This window comes from Mus pahari, chromosome 3, assembly GCF_900095145.1.
Source record: "Mus pahari chromosome 3, PAHARI_EIJ_v1.1, whole genome shotgun sequence".
Classification (NCBI taxonomy): Eukaryota; Metazoa; Chordata; class Mammalia; order Rodentia; family Muridae; genus Mus; species Mus pahari.
Genome location: NC_034592.1, coordinates 137,817,794 through 137,827,668, shown reverse-complemented (window position 1 = coordinate 137,827,668; position 9,875 = coordinate 137,817,794). Strand labels below are relative to the sequence as shown.

Genomic DNA, 9,875 nt, shown 5'->3' with positions numbered 1-9,875 from the left:
TCAAGAAAGAAATTGAAGATCTCAGAAAATGGAGAGATCTCCCATGCTCATGGATTGGCAGAATTAACATAGTAAAAATGACCTTTCTACCAAAGTCAATCTACAGATTAAATGCAATCCCCATCAAAATCCCGACACAATTCTTCAAAGATATGGAAAGAGCAATTCTCAAACTCATCTGGAAAAGCAAAACACCCAGAAGAGTGAAAACAATTCTTAACAATAAAAGAACTTCTGGGGGGATCACCATCTCTGACCTCAAGCTGTGCTACAGAGCAATAGTGATAAAAACTGCATGGTGTTGGTACAGAGACGGACACGTCAATCAGTGGAATAGAATTGAAAACCCAGAAATAAAACCACATACTTCCAGACATCTGATCTTTGACAAAGAAGCCAAAAATATACAATAGTAAAAAAGAAAGCATCTTCAACAAATGGTGCTGGTCTAACTGGCAATCTATATGTAGAAAAATGAAAATAGATCCATATTTGTCACCTTGCACAAAGCTCAAGTCCAAATGGATCAAGGACCTTAACATAAAACCAGATAGATCCCCACCCATCTAGGCAGCAGCCATGGCTGAGACCGAAGAGCGGAGCCTGGACAACTTCTTTGCCAAGAGGGACAAGAAGAAGAAGGAACAGAGCAGTCAGGCAGCCAACGAGGAGAGCAATAGCGGAAGCTTGGGTTCTGGTGCCAGGTCGGAAGATGGCGGGAGTACAAGCCCTGCCAGCAAGACCATAACGATGGATGAAAATGAGTGGAAGGAATTTGAGCAAACAGAGGTTAATTACAGTGGATTAAGAGTTCAGGCAATACAAATAAGTGAAAAGGAAGATGATGATAGTGAAAAGAGAGAAGATCCAGAAGATAATTGGGAAGAAGGCAGAGGTGGCAGTGGAGCAGAAAAATCTCAAGGTCCCTGGAATAAAACCGCTCCAGTACAAGCACCTCCTGCTCCAGTAATAGTTACAGAAACCCCCGGAGCCAGCAATGCCTAGTGATGTATATAGACCTCTTGGGGCAAGGCTAACCACAACAAAGAAAACTCCACAAGGACCACCAGAAATATACAGTGACTCGCAGTTCCCATCCCTGTAGTCCACTGCCAAGCATGTAGAGAGCCAGAACAGGTACTTAAAATGAATACTACCTGAAGTTAAGTGACCACATATGGGACATCTACATCTTATTAGGGATATGAATTTTCAAAAGTAAATAAAATGGGAAGAAATGTAAATGGCATCAGATGGAATAGTTTTTTGGGTGGTTTTAAAGTAAATCCCAGCCTTTTTGTTTTGTTGAGAGCACAGCTGGCTTGAATTTAGACCTCTACTTGGACTTGCTGCTCCATTCTGTCCTCATGGGTGGGGGACTCTGGGATAGCAGTGACTTGCCACACACATCTTTCTGTACCTGATCTAATCAGACCACTCCCCCCAAAGCAAAGGGGGAGGAGATATTGTTGAATGATGAGAACATTACTTGGATGAGGGAATTGTTGCTCTTATGCATAAAGACATATTATCAACTAACTGCAAAAACTTAGAAGTGAGTCTTAGAAGGAATGTCATTATATAGCTTCTTTCTGGTTGTCTTCAAGTTGGTCCCAGAATATTCAGAAGATGGGACCTCAGAGCTACAGTACAGTATTACATGTTTTCTGATCAGTTGAAGCCTTAAAATGGTTTGATAAGGATTTTTGTATTCCCTTCCTGTCTCTCCAGGATTAATCTTGGGGTCTTTTTTTTTTTTTTTTTTTTTTTCCTTTTTTTTTTTTTTTTTTTTTTTTAATTTGAGGAAGAATACTTTTAAAATTCCCTAATGAAGAAGAAATAGTTGCTGATTACATTTCTTTTCCCTTAGGGATAAAGAAATGCAGAAGAGCTTTGAAGTAGTAAGACACAAAAATAGAGGTAGGGAGGAGGTTTCAAAAAACCAGGCCCTTGCTGGGCATGGTGGTGCACGCCTTTAATCCCAGCACTCGGGAGGCAGAGGCAGGCAAATTTCTGAGTTCGAGGCCAGCCTGGTCTACAAAGTGAATTCCAGGACAGCCAGAGCTATACAGAGAAACCCTGTCTCAAGAAAACAAACAAACAAACAAAAAAAACAGGCCCTTAAAGTTCAGCTAGACAACCAGTATGCCATGCTTGAGAATCAGAAGTACAGCCACACACAGTACAGCTAAGGAATGGTCTTTGCTAAGCCTTCCAAGATAACTAGACCACAGCTAACCACCAAGAACAGCCATTCAGCGTTTTGATTTCTGGATCTACAGTGACTGACTGAAGACCTCAAGTCCAATGACTGTCCCTGTTGCATTATGGAAATTCAAGAGTCATGACTGATCTTGATGTGTGTTGGATTTAGGGGTGTTTTATTGTCTTAAATATTTGTGAATTAGAGTCAACAGTGTTTCCATAGTTGCTCTGTGTATAAAACCAAACCTGGCCATTTCAAACATCTTTATGTTCAGATGCTGAGCCTTTGCAAGGTTGACTACCTCAGATTTGCTGCACTTAATTGTGGATTTCATGTGGATCACAACTTCTACATGAGGTTACAGCTATTAGTGTCTGTGTGAACCTTGAAACCAACTCTACTGGATTCCTGTCAGAAAGCCTTCAGAAGTCAGCCATCTGGGTTCTGATCTGCTGTAAAAGATGAAGAGTTAAGTGACCTTAATTAACCTGTTCTGTGCCCCGTCCTAAGGAATACTCTATAGGCTGTGGCTATGTTAGACTTCCTGGAACAAGCTGCTGTCAGAAATGATGTGTTTGGATCATCTGTGTGGGCTTATGATTTATAATTTAAGTTTTTAGTTGTATGAGGTAACTATGGATTTAATTCAGCCAAACTCGGGTCCACCAAATGGGGAGGGAGTAGTCTTGTTTCTTTGAATAATTTTTCATTCAGATAGTTCTTTTTGGTTCCACATTAAGGCCTTGCTTCGACTTGTAGTAAGTTCTTTAAGGGCATATTGTATGGAGAAATAGTCTGAAAGATGCATTGGAATTGTGAAATGCCCTATGAATTTGCCAATCCTTAGGTGGAACCAGATAGCCTTGATACATATAAAGGACAGGGGATCCACTGCACTCCACGTGCTGCTCAAGCCTCCTAATCAGGACTAAGTTGAACTGTGGACAGGAGTGTGGCATCTGCTCATTGCTGTGAATCGAGTGGTGTCTGCTCACTGCTGTGGACCCAGTGGCATCTGCTCAGGAGAGGGTTTCACCAGCTTGGCTTTTAACAGTTCAAAGCACAGCACTTGGGAGGCAGAGGCAGGCGGATTTCTGAGTTCGAGGCCAGCCTGGTCTACAGAGTGAGTTCCAGGACAGCCAGGGCTATACAGAGAAACCCTGTCTCGAAAAAAACAAAAAAAACAACAGTTCAAAGCAACAGGAGCAAAATACCAAGTTGTGCATGAATCTGGCATGGTGTCTGATAAGTCCTTGTGTGTGCCCCAGATGTGAAGGTTATGAGCTATTCTGTAGATCCATTCGTTGTTTAGCCAGCTCTTGACATTCACCTTGGGAGTATGTTTGGTATTCTCTTGGAGAGGCAGGGGACTAGCCAGTATGTAGCATTTCTATTGTTAGTAATTACAATATAACTACCTAGTAGTACTTGGCTCTTAGAAGAGGTTACTGCTAAATTTCTTTCCACCTAATGAAATAGCCTGTCAGTTACCTACTTTGTCACTACAAATGGTTCAGTACACATACTCTATATTGGCATATGGCTATGTGATATGATGGCAGTGCCTGGGTTTCTCTCTGTAAACAAATCCCTTTGCCAAACACAGTTCAGACTTGCTCACTACTGACAGGAGTGGAATGGATAATGGGGGATGTTTACCCTGCTTGAGAGCATGTTTTGCAGTTTATTGGATTAGTGCAGCAGTGTGGGAAGCAGGAGGTGGAGGCCAGTGTCTTCTACCAGACGGTATGCCACTTCTGGGCAATAATGTTGGCATGATCTGAACCAGCCAATAGGAGGTTGGGTGATTAGAAGCTTGAGATTCTTAGTTAAACTGAAGACTTAATTTGGGCACCAGAAGCCTTAACAAGAAATCTCACACCTTGAGCCACAAACTCCCCTTAAAGTCTGCTTTACCCCAGCTAGACACACATACACACATTCTGTTTGGGGTTATGGTTGAAGACGTGAACAGAGACATGATGAGGTTTGGTTAATGGCATACTGTACTGGAACGCTGAAGACCTGCAGCAGATGTTAAATTCCAAGTCTTGTTATAATTTTTTAAGATTGTGAAGTTGTCAAAATGCATATGAATCAAGTTTTAATACACTGTCTGAGTGGATTAGGCTGTCCATTGCACCATTTCTTTCTTTGGGTTCTCAGGCATGGTTCCGACTGTAAGAGCTCTTTAACATTTAGCATTGAATAAACAGCAAACCTAAAATAAAATAAAATAAAATAAAAGCAGATAGATAAACTGAATCTAATAGAAGAGAAAGTGGCAAGGAACCTTAAACTCATTGGCACAAGGGGAGATTTCCTAAACAGAACTCCAATGGCTCATGCTCTAAGATCAAGAATTGATAAATAGGACCTCATGAAACTGGAAAGCTTCTGTAAGGCAAAGGACATAGTCTGTAGGACAAATCGGCAACCTACATATTGAGAAAAAATCTTCACTAACCCCACATCAGATAGAAGGCTAATATCCAAAATATATAAAGAACTCAAGAAGCTACCTACCAAAAAACCAAACAACCCAATGGGGTATATAGAACTAAACAGAGAATTCTCAACAGAAGAATCTCAAATGGCTGAGAAGCACTTGTTCAAAGTTCTTAGTGATCAGGGAAATGCAAATCAAAATGACCCCCGATATTCCACTTTACACCAATCAGAATGGCTAAGATCAAAACCTCAGGTGACAGCACATGTTAGCAAGGATGTGGAGAAAGAGGAACACTCCTCCATTGCTGGTAGGATTGCAAACTGGTACAGCCACTCTGGAAATCAATCTAGAGGCTCCTCAGAAAACTGGAAATAGATCTACCTGAAGATCCAGCTATACCATTTTTGGCATATAACCAAAAGATGCCCCAGCATGCCACATGACTACGTGTTCTACTATGTTCATAGCAGCCTTGTTTGTAATAGCCAGAAGCTGGAAACAACCCAGATGTCCCACAACAGAAGAATGGATACAGACAATGTGGTTCATTTACACAATGGAATACTACTCAGCTATTAAGAACGAGGACATCCTGAGTTTTGCAGGCAAATGGGTGGAACTAGAAAAATATCATCCTGAGTGAAGTGACTCAGACCCAAAGTACATGCATGGTATGTACTCACTAATAAGTGGATATTAGCTAAAAAAAAAAAAAAAAAAAAAAAAAAAAGTACAGAATACCCAAGATACAATCCACAGAACTCAAAGAGGTCAACAAGCTGAAGATCCCAAGTGAGGATACCTAAATCCTATTTGGGAGGGAGAAGAAAGCAATCATAGGAGGGGAGGAGAGGAACCTGGGCGGGAATGGGGACAGGGAGGGGAAGAAGGGAACATGATCAGGTATTGGAGGCGGGGAACAGGACTAAAGTCCTGAGGGCCAGCAGAAAGAATGGAAACAGACAACCTCTGGAGGTAGGAAATGGAGAGATCCTCTAGAGTGCACCAGAGACCTGGGAGGTGAGAGACTCTCAGGACTCAAAGGGAGGGACTTCAGATGAAATGCCCTACAGTGGAGAGAGGGAATTTGTAGAGTTCACTTCCAGTAGAAAGACAGGGCATCAAGTAAGGGATGGATTTGCCATCCCACAGTCAAACACTCTGACCCATAGTTGTTCCTGTCTGAAAGAACTGCAGGGACAAAAATGGAGAAGAACCCGAGGAAAAGGAGATCCAACCACAGGTCCAAATTGGGATCCAGCTCAAGGGGAAGCCCCATGGCCTAACACTATTACTGAAGCTATGTAGTGCTCACAAAAAGGGGCCTATCATGACTGCCCTCCAAAAGTCCCAACAAGCAGCTGAAAGAGTCAGATGCAGAAGATATTTGCACCCAACCAGTGGACAGAAGCTGCTGGCCCCTGTGGTTGAATTAGGGAAAAGCTGGAAGAAGCTGAGGAGGGTGACCCTGTAGGAAGATCAGCTGCCTTAACTAAGCTGGATCTCCCAAGATCTCTCAGACACTGGACCACCAACAAGTCAACATATACCAGCTGATATGAGGCCTCTAACAAATATACAGCAGAGGACTTCTGGGTTTGGACTCAGTCAGAGAAGATGCACCTAATCCTCAAGAGACTGGAGGCCCCAGGGAATGGGGAGGTCTGGTGGTATGGGGGGTGGGAAGGTGGGAAGATCCTAATCGAGATGTGGGGATGTGGTATGGGATGCAGAACAGTCAGAGGTAGATAAAATCTGGCTGTAAAAAAAAGATTAAATAAAAAGAAAAAAAAAAGAGTTATTCTCTGATCTCAATATGTACACGTGTGTGCATGTGTGCCCAGAATTATAATAAATAAAATTTTAAAATTACTTGCAGTATTTTGTTTTTGTTGTTGTTAGTGGTGGTGGTAGTTTGATTTTTTTTTTTGTTCATTTTTGTTGTTTGTTTTGTTTTGTTTTTTGGGACAGTTTGTGTGTGTGTGTGTGTGTGTGTGTGTGTGTGTAATAGCCCTGGCTGTCCTGGAACTCACTTTGTAGACCAGGCTGGTCTAGAATTAACAGAGACCTGGCTGACTCTGACTCCTGGGTGCTGGGATTAAAGGCATGAGCCACCATGCTCAGTTTAAATCTTTCTTTTAATGCCTGCATTATATGTTATATGCTTAAATTCAATGCCTAAATAAATTGAGCTCTTACTAATAAAGCCAGAACAGTGCTGGAAAGAGTAATGATCAAAACATCAGAGTCCACACCAAAAAGATTTTGGAAGATCTTGTAAACATGAACATGTTGTTGGACTTTCAATTCCCTGACAGTCAGCAAAATTATTGTCCTTTATATTCATTGAGGGAAATTTCTTGAAAAGCATCAATGCTATTGATAGCTATTTTCCTTGCAAAGGAAATGCTATCAATAACTGTACCAAATGAGGTATAACTCCAAAGTAAAGCTACATATGTAAATTCAGCCGGAAGCTCATGGCATTTAACTTTATGGAAAGAAATAATAGCCTCCCGGGACTGGTGAGATGGCTCAGTGGGTAAGAGCACCCGACTGCTCTTCCGAAGGTCCGGAGTTCAAATCCCAGCAACCACATGGTGGCTCATAACCATCTGTAACAAGATCTGATGCCCTCTTCTGGAGTGTCTGAAGACAGCTACAGTGTACTTACATATAATAAATAAATAAATAAATCTTTTAAAAAAAAAAAAAAAAAAAAAAAGAGCCTCCCAACAAACCCAGGCTCAGAGTGTCAGCNTGAAAAAGAAGCAATGTGCTGAGGAAATCCTGTACCAATAAGTGAGCATTTGGACCTTGAAAAGAAGAAGGGCAATTGTAGTGTGTTGACATTTTTTAAAATGGGTTATATCTAAAACAACGTGCTTTATGTCATCAGTTTTATGAACAAATATGTATGGTACAAACCTGAATCTAAGCAGATAGTGCAGTAATAGACACTAAGTTTAGTGTCTTCAGAGTCTTGATTAGATTTTTTTTAACATAATGAAAAATATTTTTTACTACAAAGTCCAAGTACACAGAGAATGAAACCAAGGACACTAAATATTTCTGTAGTTTTATAAATGTGTGTGTAAATGTGTAGATACACAGACACATGCGTAGATGATATCCAGGCTTGTGAATCAGGTCATCTTGATGCTTCTCTCCTGTGGGACTTTTCTGCACTCCTCCCCCACTTCAGTCTTCACAAGCTGGGGTCTTCTTGGCCTCGATGACCACGCTGCTGTGAGGCAGCATCACCTCAGACTCTTTCCAGAGACTCCAACCTGAAGGCAGTCTTCTTCCTAGTCTCACTGGGTTTCCTCTTCAGCCGTGGTGAGGGCCAGGACTCCATAGCTATGTTCTTCGTGCCTTTACAAGCCCCTGCACAGCAGTGATGCTGCCAAGGCCTGGTGCCTGTAAAGGCTGCATTTGGGCCTCCCCTCCCTCCCCCGGAATCAAGGCTGAAGTCAAGGATATCTTTGCCAGCAAACTAGAGTTCTCAGGCAGCTTTGCGGCTCTTTTTCTGGGGCCCCCTCGAGGAATCCTTAGTGCCAGGATGCAACACCAGCAACCTCTGTTTGTCAGCTTTAGTCTTCTTGGCTAGAGCTTGTTTGGAAAGCCTTTCCTCTTTAGAGCCCGGTGGCTCCTCCTCTGGCTTTGTCTTCCGAAGATCCCTTTGCTCTCTCATTTGACCATAAGCCATTAAGAGCCTGGACACTCTGCTGCTTTGCTATCTCCTCTGCTAGGTACACTGGATGATCACTTGGAAGTTCAGTCTTCCAAGATGCCTCTGGACAAGGATACAAGGAAGCCAAACTCTGCCACAAGGAAACAAGGGTGGCCTCTACTCCAGTTCCCAAACAAGTTCTCCTTTCCTTCAGAAACCCCATCTGCATGGCCTTCCAAGGACACATTCCCAGCAGCCTTCTGGTTCTCTGAGCCCCCACCCACACTGCAGGCGATCTTACAGTAGCCTGCAGCTCCAGACTCTTCTTTCTTTTCCCTCTTTTCCCTCTTAACCAGCCCCCAAAGGCCTGCGACATATTCAGAGGCAGTGGAATAAAGTACATTTTACTTTAGAAAGAAAAAAGGAGGTCCACTTTGCTCTTGTCTTTTTGAAGGCTAGAAATTAAAGAGATAATGTGGAAGGTGCTATCTCTGTCCTTGATTAGATCTTAATATTAGGTAGATCACAAATAGTAAGATGATTAGAACTTTTCTACTTGTTTGTTTAGGAATATATTTTTGGGTTTGCATAGTTATGCTTATGGGATTATAGAGAAATGGTTTTCCATTCTCTATAATCATCTTTCTAGCTTTTTGTTTGTTTGTTTGTTTGTTTGTTTGTTTTGTTTTTCGAGACAGGGTTTCTTTGTGTAGTTTTGGCTGTCCTGGAACTCACTTTGTAGACCAGGCTGGCCTTGAACTCAGAAATCGGCCTGCCTCTGCCTCCCAAGCACTAGGATTAAAGGCGTGTGCCACCACGCCCGGCGTTTCTAGCTTTCTTTAAAGGTATTTTGAATCTTCCAGAGAGTTCAGTTAGTTTTTCAGCTCTATTAATTATAATTTTTTCAATTAGACTGATATAGCTTTGATCAACATATTCTCCTATGACATATTCCAACAACCTTAAAATACGTATCAGGCTACTAGGCTTATATTTTAGTCCTCCGTTGTTCACGAGCAATTTATTAGATTTATTTACTACAACAAAAGGGTAGCATATCACTCAAAGTTGTCTCCTTGCTTTGAAGAGACTGTCTTCTGTTGTAATATTAAATGAGCTTAATTCACCTTTAAGAATTTCCTAGCCAGGCATAGTGGCATGCTCTTTTAGTTCTGGCATTTGTAAGGAGGCAGAGGCAGGTGGATCTTTGAACTCAAGGCTAGCCTGATCTAAATAGTGAGTATCCAGGGCTACACAGAAAAATCTTGTCTCTGTTCTCTCAGAACCTTATGTCTTTCAAGGTCTTCATATTTTTAAAGATTTATTTATTTTATGTATATGAGTACACTATTGCTCTCTTCAGACACACCAGAAAAGGGCATCAGATCCCATTGCAGATGGTTGTGAGCCACCATGTGGTTGCTGGGAATTGAACTCAGGACCTCTGGAAGAGCAGTCAGTGCTCTTAACTGCTGAGCCATTTTTCTAGCCCCACCAAGTTCTTCATATTTTAAAAAAATGTATTTATTTTATGAGTATGAGTG

At 41.8% G+C, this 9,875-nt stretch overlaps 1 pseudogene; it reads left to right on the top strand.

Moving 5' to 3' along the window:
- The first annotated feature begins 536 nt into the window (after positions 1-536).
- LOC110319225 lies at positions 537-2,971 on the top strand (annotated as a pseudogene).
- The last annotated feature ends 6,904 nt before the right edge of the window (positions 2,972-9,875 follow it).